The sequence below is a fragment of the Dendrobates tinctorius genome, unplaced genomic scaffold (assembly GCF_039654945.1).
Source record: "Dendrobates tinctorius isolate UK_male_01 unplaced genomic scaffold, ASM3965494v1 ptg000011l, whole genome shotgun sequence".
NCBI lineage: Eukaryota > Metazoa > Chordata > Amphibia > Anura > Dendrobatidae > Dendrobates > Dendrobates tinctorius.
Window position 1 is genome coordinate 35,241,057 of NW_027361679.1, and position 19,400 is coordinate 35,260,456.

The window sequence follows — 19,400 nt, forward strand, 5'->3', positions numbered from 1 at the left end:
GTGGGCGTGGCTTTATTTATTTTTCTTTAAGGGAATGAGTCGCATATATTTTTTAGAATGACCATTAATACCACATACAAGGGACAAAAACCATCACTCCATGACCAGACCATATATTACCACCACATAGCAACCGAATAATACCATATATAAGGAACAAATACCTCCATACCATGACCAGACCACATATTACCATCACATAGTGACCAAATAATACCACATACATGGAGAAATAACGCCACACCACAACCAGATCATATACTAGCACCATATAGTGGCCGAATACTACAATACAGATCATTAATAAAAAAAAACACAGCACTAATGCCATTATACACAGGAGCTTTGTATATAGTGTACAGGTAATACAGAGATCACCACTGACATTATACACAGTACCTTTGTATATAGTGTCAGTGTACAGGTAATACAGTGATCACCGGTGACATACACAGGAGCTCTGTATATAGTGTCAGTGTACAGGTAATACAGAGATCACCCGTGACATTATACACAGGAGCTCTGTATATAGTGTCAGTGTTCAAGTAATACAGTGATCACCGGAGACATTATACACAGGAGCTCTGCATATAGTGTCAGTGTACAGGTAATACAGTGATCACCAGTGACATTATACACAGGAGCTCTGTATATAGTGTCAGTGTACAGGTAATAGTGATCACCAGTGACATTATACACAGGAGTTCTGTATATAGTGTATAGTGTACAGATAATACAGTGATCACCAGTGACATTATACACAAGAGCTCTGTATATAGTGTACAGGTAATACAGCGATCACCAGTGACATTATACACAGTACCTCTGTATATAGTGGACAGTGAACATGTTATAGTGTCAGTGTACAGGTAGCACACTGACTCACCAGTGATGTCTCCAGCTGAAGTCCCTCATCTTTGCTTTTCTTTTTTATGCAGCGCAGACCGCCATAATTTCTCTCAGCCAGGACTCATCTCTGCATAAAATAACACACAGTTACCTAGAGCACCGCCTCCAGAGCACATTACTCACTTTTCCATTCTTCTACACTACACATCTAAATACAGACATGCACCCACCATTAATATATAATCAGTTATTATGCAACCCACCATTCCAAATATAAATTATAATTCACCACTGCACCCCCACCAACAATAAATAGCAATTTCCCCACCTAATAAATATATACATTATTTAGCCCCTGTACTCTTCCTCCAATTCATTACCAGTCACTGCATCCTCAACGTCCCCCAATATGTGCCTCCCGCTCCCCCAATTCATTATATTTACATGCCCCTTCTGCCCCAATTCATTGTCATGTCTTTCGCTCCCACCCTCTATTCATTATCAACTGCTCTACCCCACATTCAATACATCATTTACTCCCATCACCCTGAAAATTCATTATTTGCTCTCCCCCAGGTCCTTATTTGTTCTCCCCATCCCCCACCTTCAATTCAATTGCTGTCCACCGTCCCTCACTTCATCATTCGCTGTCCCCCTTCTCCCCCCACTTCATCATGTGCAGCAGTCCCTTTTCGTTCATGTGCAGCCCCCCTCCATCATTTGCAGGCCCCATTCCATCATCATTGGCAAATTGCAGAACCCCCTCCATCATTTGCAGCCCCCTTTATCATTTGCAGAACCCCCTCCAGCATTTGTAGCCCCCTTCATCATTCTCAGCCGCGCTTTCATCATTTGCAGTACCCCCCTCCATGATTTGTACTTCAGCACCCACTCCATCATTTGCAGCCCCACTTCATCATTTGCAGCCTCCCCTCCATCATTGGCAACCCCCTCCATCATTTGCAGCCCCCTCCATCATCTCCAGCACCCCCTCCATCATTTGCAGCCCCCTCTATCATTTCCAGCACCCCCTACATCATTTGCAGCCCCCTCCATAATTTGCAGGCCCCACTCCATCATTTGCACTGCATCCCCCCTCCATCATTCATTGGCAGCCCCCTCCATCATTTGCAGCCCCACTTTATCATTTCCAGAACCCCCTCCAGCATTTGTAGCCCCCTTCATCATAGTCAGCCCCGCTTTCATCATTTGCAGTACCCCCTCCATCATTTGTACTGCAGCACCCACTCCATCATTGGCAGCCCCCTCCATCATTTGCAGCCCCACTTCATCATTTGCAGCCTCCCCTCCATCACTGGCAGCCCCCTCCATCATTTGCAGCCCCCTCTACATCATCTGCAGCCCCCTCCATCATTTGCAGGCCCCACTCCATCATTTGCACTGCATCCCCCCTCCATCATTGGCAGCCCCACTTTATCATGTCCAGCACCCCCTCCATCATTTCCAGCCCCCCTTTATAATTTCCAGCACCCCTCCAGTATTTGTAGCCCCCTTCATCATTGGCAGCCCCGCTTTCTTCATTTGCAGCACCCCCTCCATCATTGGCAGCCCCCTCCATCATTTGCAGCCCCACTCCATCATTTGCAGCCCCCTCCATCATTTGCAGCCCCCTCCATCATTTCCAGCACACCCTCCATCATTTCCAGCACACCCTCCATCATTTCCAGCACCCCCTACATCATTTACAGCTCCCCTCCACCATTGGCAGCCCCCCTTTCTTCATTTGCAGCCCCCCTCCACCATATGCAGCATCCCCTCCATCATTTGCAGCCCCCCTTTATCATTTCCAGCACCCCCTCCAGCATTTGTAGCCCCCCTTCATCATTTTCAGCCGCGCTTTCATCATTTGCAGTACCCCCTCCATGATTTGTACTTCAGCACCCACTCCATCATTTGCAGCCCCACTTCATCATTTTCAGCCCCACTTCATCATTTGCAGCCTCCCCTCCATCAATGGCAGCCCTCTCCATCATTTGCAGCCCCCTCCATCATCTCCAGCACCCCCTACATCATTTGCAGCCCCCTCTATCATTTCCAGCACCCCCTACATCATTTGCAGGCCCCACTCCATCATTTGCACTGCATCCCCCCCTCCATCATTCATTGGCAGCCCCCTCCATCATTTGCAGCCCCACTTTATCATTTCCAGCACCCCCTCCATCATTTGCAGCCTCGCTCCATCATTTCCAGCACCCCCTCCAGCATTTGTAGCCCCCTTCATCATTGTCAGCCCCGCTTTCATCATTTGCAGTACCCCCTCCATCATTTGTACTGCAGCCCCTCCTCCATCATTTGCAGCCCCTCCTCCATCATTGGCAGCCCCTCCTCCATCATTGGCAGCCCCCTCCATCATTTGCAGCCCCCTCCCTCATTTGCAGGCCCCACTCCATCATTTGCACTGCATCCCCCCTCCATCATTTGCAGCCCCACTTTATCATTTCCAGCACCCCCTCCATCATTTGCAGCCCCCCTTTATCATTTCCAGCACCCCGCCAGCATTTGTAGCCCCCTTCATCATTGGCAGCCCCGCTCTCTTCATTTGCAGTACCCCCTCCATCATTGGCAGTCCCCTCCATCATTTGCAGCCCCCTGCATCATTTCCAGCACACCCTCCATCATTTCCAGCACAACCTCCATCATTTCCAGCACACCCTCCATCATTTCCAGCACCCCCTCTATCATTTACAGCCCCCCTCCACCACAGGCAGCCCCCCTTTCTTCATTGGCAGCCCCCCTCCATCATTGGCAGCCCCCCTCCATCATTGGCAGCCCCCCTCCATCATTGGCAGCCCCCCTCCATCATTGGCAGCCCCCCTCCATCATTGGCAGCCCCCTCCATCATTTCCAGCACCCCCTCCATCATTTCCAGCACCCCTCCATCATTGGCAGCCCCCTCCATCATTTCCAGCACCCCCTCCATCATTTACAGCCCCCCTCCACCATTGGCAGCCCCCTCTTTCTTCATTTGCAGCCCCCATCCACCATTGACGGCCCCCCTCCACCATATGCAGCCCCCCTCCACCATTGACAGCCCCCCTCCATCATTTGCAGCCCCTACCAACATTTGCAGGCCCCATTCCTTCATCATTGGCAAATTGCAGCAACCCCTCCATCATTTGCAGCCCCCTTTATCATTTCCAGCACCCCCACCAGCATTTGTAGCCCCCCTCCATCATTGGTAGCCCCGCTTTCATCATTTGCAGCCCCCTCCATCATTTCCAACACCCCCTACATCATTTGCAGCCTCGCTCCATAATTTGCAGCCCCCCTTTATCATTTCCAGCACCCCCTCCAGCATTTGTAGCCCCCTTCATCATTGGCAACCCCGCTTTCTTCATTTGCAGTACCCCCTTCATCAATTGCACTGCAGCACCCCCTCCATCATTGGCAGCCCACCTCCATCATTGGCAGCCCCCTCCATCATTTGCAAGCCCACCTCCATCATTTCCAGCACCCCCTCCATCATTTCAAGCACCCCCTCCATCATTTCCAGCACACCCTCCATCATTTCCAGCACCCCCTCCATCATTTACAGCACCCCCTCCACCATAGACAGCCCCCCTTTCTTCATTTGCAGCCCCCTCCACCATATGCAGCCCCCCTCCCTCATTTGCAGCCCCTACCAACATCTGCAGGTCCCATTCCTTCATCATTGGCAAATTGCAGCACCCCCTCCATCATTTGCAGCCCCCTTTATCATTTGTAGCCCCCCTCCATCATTGGTAGCCCCGCTTTCATCATTTGCAGCCCCCTCCATCATTTCCAACACCCCCTACATCATTTGCAGCCTCGCTCCATAATTTGCAGCCCCCCTTTATCATTTCCAGCACCCTCTCCAGCATTTGTAGCCCCCTTCATCATTGGCAACCCCGCTTTCTTCATTTGCAGGACCCCCTTCATCAATTGCACTGCAGCACCCCCTCCATCATTGGCAGCCCCCCTCCATCATTGGCAGCCCCCCTCCATCATTTGCAGCACCCCCTCCATCATTTGCAGCACCCCCTCCATCATTTGCAGCACCCCCTCCATCATTTGCAGCACCCCTCCATCATTTGCAGCCCCGCTCCATCATTGGCAGCCCCTCCATCATTTCCAGCACCCCCTCCACCATTGGCAGCCCCCCTTTCTTCATTTGCAGCCCCCCTCCACCATTGACAGCCCCCTCCACCATATGCAGCCCCCCTCCATCATTTGCAGCCCCTACCAACATTTGCAGGCCCCATTCCTTCATCATTGGCAAATTGCAGCACCCCCTCCATCATTTGCAGCCCCCCTCCATCATTGGTAGCCCCGCTTTCATCATTTCCAACACCCCCTCCATCATTTCCAGCACCCCTCCATCATTTCCAGCACCCCTCCATCATTTTCAGCCCCCCTCCACCATTGGCAGCCCCACTTTCTTCATTTGCTGCCCCCCTCCACCAGATCTGCAAGGAGCCCCTACATTCTAGCTACAGCCATGTCACATGACCAGAAGTCCAGGGAGGGCGGAGGGAGAGAGTCGGAGCTGCGCAGCTGTCAAGGTAAGACAGTTATGTGGTATGCACAGCTCAGAGAAAGCTGCCGGCCCGACGTGTGCGCCTGGGGGGGAACGGCCTGGGGGGCAGAGGCGTATCTAGGCTTTCTGGCACCCGGGGCAAGAATTCGGTTCGGCGCCCCCCCCCCCCGCCCAAGTACATATGCGACTTGCACACTTAGCCATGTACCTGCGAGCTCCTCCTAATGCTCTCAATGTTCAGTAAAAAACTGAGAGAAGCAGGATGAGAAGCTCATTGTCACAGGACCATACCTATGAAAATCGCATATGAGTGAAGTGTCCATGTGATGACCACTGGAACCTGCAGAGCTGAATCCTGACATTGCACCTTCTGAATTCTCACAACGAATGCACTGCACACTTTTAGGATTCTCCCTTGCTGATGTACCGTCATGTCAGCACAAGTATGTGATTTATATACTTCTGGCCACATTCCGACTAGACGTGCCCGGCCTCGCTCCGTTCATTTTCATTGAGTGAGGTCACACATGTCTAGTCAGCATGTGACCGCATGTATGTAAATTACCGGCACGAGAGAATCCTGACAGTGTGCAGTGAGCACTATGAGAATTCAGAAGTCTGCAGTCACATAGAATGACAGCAGACTCAGCACAAACCTGGAGAACCCCTTTAATGTTCCTAACAAATAAAAACATGAGAATTAGTCAGTATCACAAATAATATTTACATCCAAGTACCTTATAGATGACGTCGTCTCTGGAGTCGTTCTCCTTTTCTTCTAGACCCCATGATGAGTTTTCTCATCCACATCTCGTCTCTGTAGACTTCCATCTTCTCCAGTCTTCTGCAGCAAATCTCCACACGACGTCCTTAAAGATAGAAGTGTCATTATAATGCTCCTAAATAAAAATATCTGCAATATACTGTCCCCTCACACTATTCCCCTCTAGCATCCCACCTGTTCACCATACTGTCTCCTCATATATTTACCCCCTCACTCTCTATACTGTCTGCTCACACATATCCCCGACTCCCCATACTGTGTCCATCCACATACATTAACCCATTCGCTCCCCATACTGTCTGCACCAATCCCCCATACTGTTTCCTCATACATACTCTATTTTGTGTCCTCAAATCTCCCCACACATTAAATCCCCCCATCCCCAATCCCCCACATACATTAAGTACCCCATCCCCATTCCAAATCCCCCCCACACATTAAATAACCCCCCATCCCCACTCCAAATCCCCCCACACATTAACCCAATCCCCACTCATTAACCCCCATCAGCACTCCAAATCCCCCCACCCCCACTCCAAATACCCCCACACATTAACCCCAACCCCACTCATTAACCCCCGCACACATTAACCCAATCCCCACTCATTAACCCCATCACCACTCCAAATCCCCCCACACATTAAATAACCATCTGCACTCCAAATACCCCCACACACATTAACCCCCATCCCCACTCATTGACACCCCCACACATTAATCCCCATCCATTAACCCCCGCACACATTAACCCAATCCCCACTCATTAACCCCCATCACATTAAATAACCCCCATCTCCACTCCAAATCCCCCCACACATTAACCCCATGGCATCCCCACTCATTAACCCCCACACACATTAACCCCCATCCCCACTCTAAATACCCCCACACATTAACCGCCATCCCCTCTACAAATCCCCCCATCTCCACTCATTAACTCCCCCTCATCTCCCATCTTCAGTGGTTCTTCAGCTCCACAGAGGAGCACACTTACCACCAGCATTTGCTTTGGGCGCCGGGGAGTGACGTCAGCAGCGTGATCACATGACCTGATCACGATGCTGACGTCGCTCTGGCCCGGCGGTCAGAGCTTCAATTGTACAGGCGTCTGTATAGACGCCAGTACAATTGCTCCCTGGGAGCCGGCACGGCCTCCTTCTCTGCGCCGGCTGTCAGCTTGACAGCTGACACAGAGAACCGCCGACTCTCAGGCGGGGGGCGGCAGAACGCAGCCGCCAGGGAGGACACTGCGGACCGCTGCATTAGGCGGCCCGACTGCGCCCCCCTGCTGGCTGCGCCCGGGGAAACTGCCCCGGCTGCCCCCCCCTAGATACGCCACTGCTGGGGGGCATTTGCCTCCTTGCCACCTGGCCCAGCCTGCCCCTGTCAGCGAGGGTCAGGCTGTGAGGGAGCGTAGCATAAGTGCCATCACCGCTAGTTACTGAAGCTGTGCACGCCGGCAGCATCTCCTCATTCATCAGTGGTTTACAGCCAGGGTGGTCGCATCTTGGCACCGTCCAGGCTGTAAACTGTATATACCCCAGATATGGATTATGGCATGTGACAGAACGATGGACAGGTATGGTATATTGTTGGTTTGTTATTTTTTTTATTTTTTACAGGAGTTCGAGGGAGTCACATGGATTAGCTGTATGATAAATATGGGAAACTGTGTAGTGCTTTATTTCATTAAAATTCTTTATTCTGGCTGTGTCTTTATTTAACCCCTTAACTATTGGATTAGTAATGGAGAGGTGTCTAATTGACACCTCTTCATTACTAAGCCGTGGGCTTGATGTCACCTTACAATACAAAGGTATTGAATTACTGGCTATTCTTCTATCTATCTATGCAATATAAATACATATGTCACTGTATTCGGCCTCCTGGAACTTTTCAACCTTTTCCCACATATCATGCTTCAAACATAAAGATACCAAATGTAAATTTTTGGTGAAGAATCAACAACAAGTGGGACACAATTGTGAAGTTGAATGAAATTTATTGGCTATTTTAAATTTTTGTGGAAATTCAAAAACTGAAAAGTGGGGCGTGCACTATTATTCGGCCCCTTTAACTTAATACTTTGTTGCGCCACCTTTTGCTGTGATTACAGCTGCAAGTCACTTGGGGTATGTCTCTATCAGTTTTGTACATCAAGAGACTGAAATTCTTGCCCATTCTTCCTTGGCAAACAGCTCGAGCTCAGTGAGGTTTGATGGAGATCGTTTGTGAACAGCAGTTTTCAGCTCTTTCCACAGATTCTCGTTTGGATTCAGGTCTGGACTTTGACTTGGCCATTCTAACACCTGGATATGTTTATTTGTGAACCATTCCATTGTAGATTTTGCTTTATGTTTGGGATCATTGTCTTGTTGGAAGACAAATCTCCGTCCCAGTCTCAGGTCTTTTGCAGACTCCGTCCAACTCTCCTGCATCAAAATAGGACCGATTTTTAAATTGCTAGTGTGCCTCCAGCCTAAGTGTGCGTGTCTCCCTGGGTGTGCGTGTATGTGTCTATGTGTGCATTTTTGTGTATATGTGTCTTTAGAGATGTGTGAAGAAGAGACCCAGTATAGGAAAGAGAAGACAGTGGGGAGGGCATGTACCATAAGAGGGACAGTGTGGGTCATATTTTGTGCAGGGAATATATATCTTTAACATTGGGTATGCATGCGGCGTCTTGACGTGCCCGCCGAACGCACAGCAATGCAACAGGTTGCGTTCGATGGGCACATCAAAACGCCACATGTGGATGCATCCGAATACAACGCATGTCCCTGCGTATCCAATGTTAAAGATAGGTACGCAGGATGACGCAGGATGCATGCAAAAGTAGGCGGAGTGCAGGCGGAGCTTAAGGCTAGTTTCACACTTGCTTTTTTTGCGCTGCGTGCGCAGTGCAAACGCATACAAAAACGCATCATGCATTTTGCATGCATTTTTTATTTTTGCGCATGGTTTTTAACCAGTTTGTTGCCAAAAACGCATGCGATTTTAAACGCTGACATGCGAATGTCCATGCACACGTCAGCGTTCCCATAGACTGTAATGTGCTTTTTTGCGCATTCCGTGCGTATGCGTTTTTTTGAGACAGGTTGGACGGACCAAAAATGCAACAGGTAGCGTCCTGTGTGCTTGGGCGCACAATACAAAAAAACGCATGCGCACGTAAAACGCGTGCAAACGCTAGACCATGCGCACCCATATTAAAGATAGGGGCTTTGAACGCATGCGCATGTATGCGCAAAAACTCTAGTGTGAAACCAGCCTAAGGGAGGAAGTACGCAGCCATACGCAGACCAGCCAAACCTAAGTGTGAATCCAGCCTTACACCCACGCAAACACAGGGAGAACATACAAAACTCCTTGCAGATGTTGCCCTTGGTTGGATTTGAATCCAGGACCCCAGCGCTGCAGTGCGCTGCCACCGTGCTGCCCTACAGTTGGTTCCTTTTTGGCTAGCTACATATTATGTGGGAACCTGGCTTTATTTGCCAGGGGGCCCCTGACTGATCAGCCTGTGGGTTTAATGTGCACTGCCCTCTTTTCCTAGGTGCAGGGAAAGGGTTAAAGGAAGTGAAACTCCACCCCCATTTAATTTTGCATGTGGGTCATTTCCGGTCCCAGGGGGGGTTGTATCCTCCTCCCCCTAAGGGATATATAAGACTGGGCCTGAGGCAGCCAGGCCTCTGAACCTGGGATCAAGAAATTTCACACTCCCAGCGGTGCGTGAGGTAATTGAGGTTAGGGATGTCCTTAACATTAAAAGATGTCATCTCACCTATATGTAGCTGAATTACTGCATTGCTATGAGCGCCGACCACTGGGTGGCGCTCAAAGCAATGCGGCATCAACATCCATAGAGGTCTCCAGGAGACCTCTGGTTGTTATGCCAATGCATCACTGACCCCTGATCACGTGACGGGGGTCAGCGATGCACGCATTTCCGGAAGCGTCGGTTAAATGCCGCTGTCAGCGTTTGACAGCGGCATTTAACTAGTTAATAGACGCAGGTAGACTGCGATTCCACCTGCGCCTATTGTGGGCACATGTCAGCTGTTCAAAACAGCTAACATGTCCCGGCGTTGATGCAGGCTCACCGCCGGAGCCCTCATCAAAGTGGGGGAGACGTCCAATGACGGACTATGTCCGTCATTGGACGTTAAGGGGTTAAGGTGATTTTAGTGACCTGTCATATGCTATCAGTTTCAATACTTAAGCAGCGCACCACATGAAGACCCCCCAAGAGACCACCCCGAAATACAAGCATATCATTAACTAAAAGCTGAAAATAAAGATTAAGGCTGTGCACCCACGTAAGCGGTTTTTTTTTCATGTTTTTAAAGCATTTTTACCAGCAAAAACGCTTACAGGAAGCATCCCATTCATTTTAATGAATTACGCACATTTTGTGCGCATTGATGTGTTTTTTTCCACGAAAAAAACACATTGCGGTAAAAAACGCAGCATGCTCATTAATTTCGCAGAAAAATCCGCATTTCTAACTATATTCTATGAGTAGGAGGATACTCCTGTAAAAAACACACAAAAACGTGCAAAAAAATGCGCATTTTTCCTGGTAAGGAGTCCTTTTTTTCTGCATATGTGGGTACATAGCCTAAACAACACCCACAAGACGGATTTCATCAACAAAGTTATCGTTTTAACCATTATAATGATGCCAACCTGACACTGTCTGTAAGTTACGGTGAACAATCCTGCAGAAAGGTTCCCTTTAGATATTTCCCAATAACAGAAGGCAGTTTGTTTGCCAAAAAGCTGGAGAGAGGTACAGGCAATAGTGGTGAATGATGCACAGCAACCAGAGGGCTCAGCGGCTATGAAGGGGCATTTTGTCTGCACTGGCAGGATTGCTGAGCTTTGTGACTAGCTGTCATCCTGTCTGCATAGCATCAGCGCTGCAGCCCAGGGCTGGCGTTACCACCCAGTGCACCCAGGCAAGTGCTGGGGCCCTGGACAAACAAGGGGGCCCACTCACTGTTGGGGACACCATTCGTACTGCTTCCTAATTGTAGTGCGGCAGCATTCATTTTCCACTGGGTCCAGTCCTGCTCCTGAGGGCGTACCCATCCTGCTGCTGCCTTAGCCTGGTTTCACATTGGCGTTTCACAGACCTGCGTCGGTCTGCGCACGGCCGCCGCTAAGCTCCGCCCCTGCCACGCCTCCTCCGGTTAGCTCCACCTATGGGTGCAGGACGCTGCATGTGACCTGTGTCCCCTATCTTTAGCATTGGGGACGCAGGCCGTGCGCAGGTATGCGTTTGGCGGCACATGCGTCCTTTTGACGGTGCGCCGATTGCACCAAACTGCAACAGGTTGCGTTTGGTACACTGTCAAAAGGACGCATGCGCCGCCAAACGCATTCCTGCACATGGCCTGCGTCTCCAATGCTAAAGATAGGGGACGCAAGTCGCATGCAGCGTCCTGCGCCCATAGGCGGAGCTAACCGGAGGAGGTGCAGCAGGGGGCGGAGCTTAGTGGCGGCCTTGTGCAGACTGACGCAGGTCTGTGAAACTCCAATGTGAAACCAGCCTAACGTCACGGATGTGCGACTGCAACCGGTGGAAAGACCCGAGCAGTGAGATTAATTGTTAATCTTAGTGCCCCGTATGTCGGCTAGTCACATAGGTGTATGGATGGCAGCCCCTGCTGGACTTGAGACTGGAGTGGAGGAACAGTCTGTAATTGAGCTGTATGAGCACCTGGCAAGAGGTTGGCATGTATTGAGATGTATAGTCATGTGTGGTGCCACCTTTGATACCAATAGACGGGGATCTTGCTGCATGAACTATGCCATAACATTCATACCATATGCATGGCATCATTTTTTTGTATATCACACTGCATTTAGTAATCTACTAGGGACAGCGATGATAATGTGTGCAAACTGTAAAGCGCTGCGGAATATGTTAGCGCTATATAAAAAAAAAAAATCACCATTATAAACATTACTGATGCCTTCAATTGAAGGAAGAGAGTCATGAATTAGATCATTAGATCATGCCATCACAGAAATATATGGTGTCATCCGGATAACAGAAAAGTACATTCTTTATACAGATTAACCCCTTCCTGACATCAGACGTACTATCCCGTCCATGGGACCCGGGCCCCTATGCCCATGGACGGGATAGTACGTCTATGCTTTCCTTTAACTCCCGGTACACCGCGATCATGTTTGATCGCGGTGTGCAAGGGGTTAACTTGTCGGGGGCGGTCCGTGACCGCCCCTGACACATAGTGCCGGGTGTCAGCTGTGATAATCAGCTGACACCCGGCCGCGATCAGCGGCGCTCACCATGTGGGCGCCGCTGATCGCGCTAGACGTACTATCCCGTCCATGGGCATAGGGGCCCGGCACTGTGTCAGGGGCGGTCACGGACCGCCCCCGACAAGTTAGCCCCTTGCACACCGCGATCAAACATGATCGCGGTGTACCGGGAGTTAAAGGGAAGCATCGGCAGGGAGGGGGCTCCCTCCATGCTTCCCTGAGCCCCCCACGGCAGCGCAATGTGCAGCGCTGCTGCGGGGGACTCCTTTCCTCCAGGCCCCCGGATCCAAGATGGCGACGGGGGCCTTCGGGGGCCTGGAGGAAGCTGGCTTCCTCAGTGCCTGCAAAGCGCAGGCATGAGGAAGCCTTGTGCACTGCCTGTGACAGATTGCTGATCTGTCACAGTGATCTGTGATGTGACAGATCAGCGATCTGTGACAGGACAGTGATGTCCCACCTGGGACTATGTAATAAAGAAAAAAAAAATTAAAAAAAAGTGTAAAAATAATTTTTTAAAAATCGCCAAATTAGTAAAAAAAAACAAAAATATTCCCCAATAAATTCATTTTTTGAAAATAAAAAAAAGCCAAAACAATAAAAGTACACATATTAGGTATCGCCGCGTCCGTAATGACCCACCCTATAAAACTGTCCCATTAGTTAACCCCTTTAGCGAACCCCTTAAAAAATAAAAAACGAAGCAAAAAATAATGATTTATTATCATACCGCCAAACAAAAAGTGTAATAACGCACGATCAAAAAGACGCATATAAATATCCATGGTACCGCTGAAAACGTCATCTTGTCCCGCAAAAAACGAGCCACCACACCGCATCATCAGCGAAAAAATAAAAAAGTTATAGCTCGCAGAATAAAGCGATGCAAAAATAATTATTTTTTATATAAAATAGTTTTCATTGCATAATACCGACAAAACATAAAAAAACGACCTAAATGAGGTATCGCTGTAACCGTACTGACCCGAAGAATAAAACCGCTTTATCAATTTTAATCGCACGCGGAACGGTGTAAACGCACTCCCCCAAAAGAAATTCATGAAACGCTGGTTTTTGTTCATTCTGCGTCCCAAAAATCGGAATAAAAAGCGATCAAAAAATGTCACGTGCCCGATAATGGTACCAATAAAAACGTCAACTCGTCCCGCAAAAAATAAGACCTCACATGACTCGGTGGGTCAAAATACGGAAAAATTATAGCTCTCAATATGTGGTGATGCAAAAACTATTTTTACAATAAAAAGCGTCTTTTAGCGTGCGACAGCTGCCAAAAATAAAAACCGCCATAAATAGTAAATCAAACCCCCCATTATCACCCCCTTAGTTAGGGAGAAATAATAGAATTAAAAAAATGTATTTATTTCCATTTTTTCGTTAGGGCTAGGGTTAGGGTTAGGGCTAGGGTTAGGGCTGAGATTAGGGTTAGGGGTGTGTTGGGGTTCGGGTTGGAGTTAGAATTGGGGGTTTCCACTGTTTGGGCACATCAGGGGCTCTCCAAATGCAACATTGCGTCTGATCTCAATTCCAGCCAATTCTGAGTTGAAAAAGTCATATGGTGCTCCTTCCCTTCCAAGCTCTGCCATGCGCTCAAACAGTGTTTTACCCCCACATGTAGGGTATCAGCCTACTCAGGACAAATTGCAAAACAATTTTTGGGGTCTAATTTCTCCTGTTACCCTTAGGAAAATAAAAAATTGGGGGCAAAAATATCATTTTTGTGGAAAAAAATGATTTTTTTATTTTCACGTCCGAGCGTTATAAACTTCTGTGAAGCACTTGGGTGTTCAAAGTGCTCACCACACATCTAGATAAGTTCCTTAAGGGGTCTAGTTTTCAAAATGGGGTCATTTGTGGGGAGTTTCCACTGTTTAGGTACATTAGGGGCTTTCCAAAGGCAACATGACACCCGCAGACCATTCCATCAATGTCTGCATTCCAAAACGTCACTACTTCCCTTCCGATCCCCGACGTGTTCCCATACAGTAGTTTTCTCCCACATATGGGGTATCAGCATACTCAGGACAAATTGGACAACAACTTTTGGGGTCCAATTTCTCCTCTTACCCTTGGGAAAATAAAAAAAATGGTGACTAAAAGATCATGTTTGTGGAAAAAAATACGAATTTTTTATTTTCACGCCCGGGCGTTATAAACTTCTGTGAAGCACTGGGGGGTTCAAAGTGCTCACCACACATCTAGATAAGTTCCTTAGGGGGTCTAGTTTCCAAAATGGTGTCATTTGTGGGGGATTTCCACTGTTTTGGTACATCAGGGGTTTTCCAATCGCGTCATGATGTCCGATCTCAATTCCAGCCAAAAACGTCAAATGGCGCTGCTTCCCTTCCGAGCTCTGCCATGCGCCCAAATAGTGGTTTACCCCCACATGTGGGGTATCAGCATACTCAGGACAAATTGCACAATAACTTTTAGGGTCCTGTTACCCTTGGGAAAATAAAAATTGGGGTGAAAAGATCATTTTTGTGGAAAAATATGATTTTTTAATTGTACCGCTGTACGTTATAAACTTCTGTAAAGCCCTTGTGGGTTCAAAGTTCTCACCACATATCTATATAAGTTCCTTGGGGGGTCTAGTTTCCAAAATGGGGTCACTTGTAGGGGGTTTCCACTGTTTAGGTACATCAGGGACTCTCCAAACGTGACATGGCGTCCGATCTGAATTCCAGCCAATTTTGCATTGAAAAAGTCAAACGGCGCTCCTTCCATTCTGAGCTCTGCCATGCGCCAAAACAGTCGTTCCCCCCCACAAATCAGGTATCAGCGTACTCAGGACAAATTGCACAATAACTTTTGCAGTCCAATTTCTCCTGTTACCCTTGGTAAAATAAAAAAAAATTGAACCTGAAGTATTTTTTTTGTGAAAAAAAGTTAGATGTTCATTTTTTTTTAAATATTCAAAAAAATTCCTGTGACGCACCTAAAGGGTTAATAAACTTCTTGAATGTGGTTTTGAGCACCTTAAGGGGTGCAGTTTTTAGAATGGTGTCACTTTTGGGTATTTTCTATCATATAGACCCCTCAAAGTGGCTTCAAATGTGATGTGGTCCTAAAAATAAAATGGTGTTGTAAAAATGAGAAATCGCTGTTCAACTTTTAACCCTTATAACTTCCTAACAAAAAAAAATTTTGGTTCCAAAATTGTGCTAATGTAAAGTAAACATGTGGGAAATGTTAGTTGTCAAGTTTTTTGTGTGCCGTATCTCTGTGATTTAAGGGCATAAAAATTCAAAGTTGGAAAATTGCGAAATTTTCAAAATTTTTGCCAAATTTCCGTTTTTTTCACAAATAAACGCAAGTTATTTGAATGAAATTTTACCACTAACATGAAGTACAATATGTCACGAGAAAACAATGTCAGAATCACCGGGATCCATAGAAGCGTTCCAGAGTTATGACCTCATAAAGGTACAGAATTGTAAAAATTGGCCCGGTCATGAACGTGCAAACCACCCTTGGGGGTGAAGGGGTTAAGGATAGGTGGGCAAACATGGAATTTTTCTTGGTAGATAGACAGAAAGACAGACAAACACATAAACAGAAATGAGATAAAGAAAAAAGAAAGAAATAGTGATAGACTGGCCAATATGTTTTTGCACTATCCTGTTGTCTTAAAGGGTTTTCCTGTCTCCATGATCCTACCCCAATAAGTAGTAGGTGTAATAATATTACCAAATGCTTCCAATTATAAATGTAGTATAGTTTTTCTGATTTGCTATGTCTCTTTGCTCACATGCAGGCATTGCAAGACCTTGGGTATCCATGGTCAATAATGTACAGCTGCTAATTGGCATTTGCTACAAACCTCTGCCACGGGGTTACTGCGACAGTGTAGAGCCAGTAGACCGCTGTCACGATCTCCACTCTGTTCCTGTCTGATATGTTACTTTGTGTAGGGGTTGTGTTGGGTTTGTGCTGCATCATTTGTGTTCACTTTCCTTGATTAGTCTTCTACTTAAGCATGATAACTCCTTCACTATGTGTCAATCGTAAACTTGCGGTAGCCTGTGTAAGTCTGATCACTCTGTGCTCTGCGACTGACCAAGCCTGACTTTAATCCCTTCCTAGACTTAGACTATTTGCTTGTGACCTGCCTTCTCTTTTGCCTGCTCCCTGCAAACTATATTACCTTACTGGTTTTCCTGACCTCGGCTAGTGAATTGGATTTAGTCTCTGACTACCCCTTGTTGTACTGCGCAATTTCCTGGACCTGACCTCGGATCGTTTGACCTCCCTTTACTTATCCAGTAAGTAGTATTACATTACTATCTGTTATACTAGTCTTTCACTCCATTGTTGGGACTTATTATTTCTAGAGTGACTAGCGTCACAACCGCAGCGTCTGATAGCTCCTACTCCGACACTAAGAAGAAGCACTTCTCCTTCATTTTAAATGTGTCTATTTCTTCTGGCAGAACAGGGGTTAATTGGCCATGATGAAAATCCCTGTGCTCACAGCTGAGCTCGGTTACCCACTCCTTTTCCCTTTATTATCTGGGCTCTGTTACAAATCCTTGTCAGAGCAAGCATTTGTTCCATGGCTTATGGATGGAGAGGAGTTCATATGAGTAGAAGAGTTGGAGGAGTTATCTATGACTGTTACTTGGTTTGTATGTATGGTAATTCCCTATCCTTCTCTATTTTGGTTTATTCTCCTACCTCCACGCCCCGATGCATTCCTCTGTTATATGTGAGAGAATATTTTGTATGCCTGGAGTTTTCTGTTAACCCTTGTTTGTGTTGCTTGGTTTGTCAGGTTGGTGTACTACAGTGCACAGTAGCGCCCCTCTTTCCTGGATGGGGGAAGAGAGCAGACGAAGGGCAAACTCAGGTGTTAAGGCAAGGTTGGAGGCCCCAGCATCTTCACCTTCAAAAGTATCTGGGAGAAGGGCAAACTAGGGTGCCCACTAGAGTTAGGGACAGGAAATGAGCCCCGGGTCACCCGACAGCTGTGCCGTGACAAGAGAAAATGCTGCAACAAATTAAAAAGGCAGCAAATAATAATATGGTCCTTATTATGAGGGATTTTAACTATCCAGATAATCAATAGTCATAGTAACTTCTGGTTGTACTTAAGGGGGTTTTACACTAAGCGATATCGCTAGCAATATCGCTAAAACGTCACTGGTTTTGTGACGTTATAGCGATATTGCTAGCGATATCGCTATGTGTGATACTTACCAGCGACCGGCTCCCCCGCTGTCCATCGCTGATCGCGCGAGAATGTCCGGCTCCATTTCTCGTCGGGCGCTTCCTGCTGAGACTTCCTGCTGTGACGTCCAGCGACGCGTGGAGGCGGGCGGGAGGACGTCAGGATCGCTGTGTGTGAATGGTAAGTATCGTGCGCTGCGTCGCTGCTGCATCGCTGTGAGATCTTTCTGTATGAAAGCTCACTAGCGATCATTTAGCGATGCACCAGCGATCCTGACCGGGTGGGATCGCTGGTCGGATCGCTGGTGCATCGCTAAATGTAAAAGGGCCTTAAAAGCTGCACATTCTTATCCACAGTTAAGGACAATTACCTCTCTCAGCTGGTATTTGAACCAACTAGGGGAGATAATCTGCTGGATCTGGTTCTGTCAAATAGACCACATACAATTTCAGCTCTACAGGGAGATTTGGGATGCAGTGCCAAAATATGGTAAGTTTTAAAGTAATATTCAATAAAACATTTCAAATAGGAAATGCAAAAACCTAGAACTTTAGGAAAGGCGATTTCAACAGACTAAGGGAAGTGCTTAATCCTGTAGACTGGAACATCCCATGGTAACTGGAGATACTGAACAGAAATAGGGCATGTTTAAGGATATACTATTAGAATCCTGAAGAAAACCTATATCCTCTGGTAATAAAATATCCAGGACCATTATGGACAGGGTCGTACTGGCCCACCAGAGAACCGGAGGATTCTCTGGTGGGCCCAGGCACTGACACCTGCTGGCATACTGGCCAGCAGCTGCCTAGGGCCCCCCCTGCTCCAGGGGCCCCCAGCTAGTGGCTATGGGGCCCCTCATTCAAGAGGGGCCTGCCCTGTGCCAGTGGAGCAGCAGAGGGTGACAGGAAACCACACCTGTCCACGCTGCTAAAGAGAAATGAATGTTCACGCTTCCCCATGCCCCCAATGGAAGGCGTGAATACCATTTCACTGCCTGCATGTAAAGCCCCATGACCACTCTCACACTCACACACAAAGCACCGCACCACACACATGCATACATGCACGCACGCAGACACACAGCACCTCTCACCTCTCGCAGCACATCCCGGCATCCTGCTTCCTGCCTGGCGCTTCCCCGTCTGAGATAGCGCAGCTGGATGAGGACATCGTTCAGAAAGCTGTCAGGCAGGAAGCGGGATGTGCTGCGAGAGGTGAGTGGTGCTGTGTGTCTGTCTGTGTGCGTGCGTGCCTGTATGTGGTGTGGTGCGGTGCTTTGTGTGAGAGTGGTATGGTGGTGTATGTGTGTATGTGGTGCGGTGCTTTGTGTGTGTGTGTGAGTGAGAGAGTAGTGCGGTGCTGTGTGTGTGTATTGGAGATTGGGAATGATGGGGTGGTGGGGAAAGAGGCAATGAAGGAGGTGGTGGGAAAGAAGGCAATGATGGTTGTGGTGGAAAGGACAATGATGGTGGTGGGGGAGGCAATGATGGAGATGTTGAAATGGGGATGTGGGGGAGAAAGCAATGATAGTTGTGGTGTAAAGGACAATGGTGGTGGAATGGGCAATGGTGGGGGGTTGTGGGGGGAGAATGCAATGATGGAGATGGTGGAAAGGGCAATGATAGGGGTGATGGGGAGAAGGCAATGATGGATGTGGTGATGAGGACAATGATGGGGGTGGAGGGGGGAGTACAATGATGGAAGTGGAGAGGGGCTGCATTATACCCTATGAGGGGGGCTGCATTATACTCTGGGGGGACTGCATT

The 19,400-nt window shown here is 48.0% G+C and overlaps 1 protein-coding gene across 6 annotated transcripts in view; it reads right to left on the reverse strand.

Annotated features, from left to right (window-relative positions):
* Positions 1–19,400, reverse strand: part of ABCG2 (ATP binding cassette subfamily G member 2 (JR blood group)) — a 241,032-nt gene that overhangs the window by 40,917 nt on the left and 180,715 nt on the right. The gene's annotated exons all lie outside the window — the stretch shown is intronic.